Consider the following 3298-nt stretch of genomic DNA (forward strand, 5'->3'; position numbering starts at 1 on the left):
AAACTGATTTGGGAATGTAACAAACTAGAGCTTACTGACCACAAAAAGAACATTTTGAGTCTCTAAGAGGCATTGGGTTTCTCCTTGGCTGTCACAGCCACATAGACAAAACCCACCCCAGGAAGAATTCTGTGATACCTGGACTCAAAGCCAGATCCCTGTCATTATATTCTACTGCACAGAAATTACTGGGGATAAAACAGCTATAATTTGACTTCCCAGAATAGAAGTCAATCTGATAGGTGTGGCAAAAAAAAAAAAAATATATAGACCTTCATGCAGAAAATATTTTATTTCTCTCTGTCTCATTTCTTTATAATATTAATTGTTAAACAATATAGAAAAGTATTCCTGAATATCCCTCTTTTAATTTTTAAAATATCATAATAAAACCCCAATCTACTCATCTTTTAAGAAATCCTGCTTGTTGAAGTATTTGAAATCCTTTTATGACTGTGGAATCTCAGAATCCAGATCTCTCCCAATAAGGTTTAGAGTTTGCAGTCTGAATCAGTGATGTCCAGTAAATCTTATTTAGAAAGAACTGCTGGTTCTATTCAATCTGATTCATCTGACTGAGTTGTCAAAATTATTCTTAGGTGCATTTATACATGCTTGGAAACAAACACTCATTTCACACTTTCTCTCCTCTTCTCCATCAGCTTTGTCTGAATACCTGCTAGAAACCAGAACCAACCCCATACCACATTTCTCCTGGAAGAGGCATGGCTGTGAGCCCATGACAATAGGTTTAGATGCATTAGCATGCCTCTTGAAAATCACCTCAGCCACAGCTCCTCACACAAAATAGCAATGTGTTTTCCCTATTCAAGTAATTTCCAAATTACTTGTAGCCACAGTTCCTTTTGCTGTCTGTTTTTCAGCCAATAAGGCCCAAAGGTGATCTGGAAAGGCAGACAACAAAGGTGGGACCTATATTCTACTGAGATAGCAGTGATGAATTTAGGAAACTACTCTGTCAAAAGAAGCACACAATCAATAAGGGGGAGTAGGGGAAGAAAGACTAAAATAAGTTCTCCAAATAAAAGGAGAGGGAAGGAAAAAGGAAAGTGAAAACTGAATAATTTCTCAAACTTTAAAACAAAAGAACAAATCCACAACTTACTTTTGAATGGCAATTAATTGTTCAGATGACTCAGATCTCTCTTCCAAACTGCATGGCTACCCCACACCCTTCTACTGATCTGCCTCCACTTAGCATCTCAAATTTAACATGCCTTAAACCAACTGATCCATGTCTTCCACTCTGTGTGAATGAGCTGCCAGAGTCCCTGACTCTGGACACATACTGCCATCTACCCTGGAAGACACAATCCTGGGGCCATCCTAGCCATCCCACTTTTTTTGCCTCCCCAGATTCAATCCATGACCAAGTTCTGTCAATTTAAACTCCTACATTTTTCTATAATGTATCCAACCCTCTCTACCTTCATGGCAAGCACCCTAGCTCATTCTCTTAGGCCAGTACTTGCAATTGTCTCAAAATGGCCCCCTGGTATCTAAACTCCTCCTTAGTCCAGGGTCTTAATTTCAAATGAAATATAATCATGTCACCTCACTCTTTAAGAGATCTTATTTTTAAATTTAAATTTGAGTGTCAGGAAGATAGTGACTGAACCAGTCAGACTATGTAAGCCCCAGTGTGAGTGAGTGAGTGTATGGAAAATTTTGAGTTTGTGTCAGTGAGTGAGTGGAGTGGGAGTGGCTGACTGAGTGAGGGCTCAGGAGCAAGTGGCCAGGGTTCTCCTGGTGAAGCAGCTGGTGCTGCCACTGCTTGCCTTGGACACTAGCGATTCCTGGGATGTGATTCCCAGGATGCAGAAATCTAGTACGTTTTTAAAAATCAATAAAACCCTTCCTGGGAAGAAGATGCTGGGAGAGACTGACTAAGTGGGGGCTTGTGAGCAAGTGGCCAGGGCCCCCCAGTGAAGCAGCTGGTGTTGCAGCTGCTCTACTTGGTCTCTAGTACTTTCCAGGTCACAGAAGTCGAGTGTCTTTTTTTTTAACTGACAAAAGTTTTCCTGCAAAGAAGTGATGGGGAGAGACTACTGGCTCCAGGCTCTGCCTCACCACTACAGCAGGAGAGACTGCCAGCTCCAGGCTTTGCCTCATCACTGCAGCGCCTGGCCAGACACTGGCAGCAAGGACTGTGGAGGGAGTCTAGAGGCAGAGTTCCATTGGAGAAGATGAAAGAGGCACCCTGCCACCATCTTGAAAACAGGGCAGGAAAGTGCTCTGATTTGCTCACCATGGAGCAACAGACCCGATCTCTGTGACTGGCATATCAACTAGTCAGGGCTTGATCATGACCCAGAGGGAATATCCTGAAACCACAAACTTCAGAGGGACAGGACAAGTGCTGAGTCTCAGGTGCCCCACCTCTTGCCTTGATTCAGTCACAGAACAAACGGAGTGGCCAGAAAAGGATGAGAAAGACCTCCAAAGAAATCAGTGGTAAGTTGGGGCTGATCCAACACCCCTCCTCCCCAGAAATCCTCTGAATGTCAGACCCACACAGTTGGGGCATGACTGAGAGGGACAAATTCAGGCAGATGTCAGGCATAATAGGAGAAATCCATTACAGGATATGCCTGGTTGGGGCACCCCCAGTGAGTACATGTCTAGGGAAGAGACAATCCCACAACTCCCCAACAGAGGGGAATCCCCTGACCATATGAGAGGGAGAGGAGAGGACTGCATTCCCTCCCACCCCCATTGACCCCTCTCCTTCCCTACTTCAGACACTGGGGAGAGAGTGAAAGTGGTGGAAGCTCTGCAGGAGACAGTGGAAAAGCAGATGAGAACAATTACAGAATCTGCCACAAGAGGGCAGGGCTTTTTTCTTTTTTTTAATTATTTTTTTAATTGAAAAAAAATTTTTTTTGCCTGTTTGTTTGTTAGTATTTCTATTTTTAAAATATTTTTCCTTTGTGCATGAATGTGTATGTGAGGGTTTAATCTGCATCCCCTTTTTTCTTTTCATTTTCTTTCTTTTGTTTTTTGTTTTCTGTTTACATGTGTATATAAATGATTGAGAGTTCATCTTTCAGTTTTTTAAAATTTTTGTTGGTTTGTTTTTCCTTTTTATTCTTCTATTTTTTTATTTTCAGTTTAAGGTGTGTGTGACTATATGTGTGAGGGTTTAGTCTGAACTCCTATTATTTTTTCCTCTTTTCCCCAGTCTTTCTCTTTTTCTTCTACATTCGTCTTGTGCTAAGTGTGTGTGTGTGTTTGTGTGTGTGTGTATGTGTGTGTGTGTGTGTGTGTGTGTGTGTGT

General features: G+C 42.0%; 1 protein-coding gene across 1 annotated transcript in view; it reads right to left on the minus strand.

Moving 5' to 3' along the window:
• Positions 1-3298, minus strand: part of LOC103274985 (inactive carboxypeptidase-like protein X2) — a 125166-nt gene that overhangs the window by 43961 nt on the left and 77907 nt on the right.

Source organism: Carlito syrichta, unplaced genomic scaffold (genome assembly GCF_000164805.1).
Source record: "Carlito syrichta isolate Samal-C Ts95f unplaced genomic scaffold, Tarsius_syrichta-2.0.1 Scaffold315154, whole genome shotgun sequence".
NCBI lineage: Eukaryota > Metazoa > Chordata > Mammalia > Primates > Tarsiidae > Carlito > Carlito syrichta.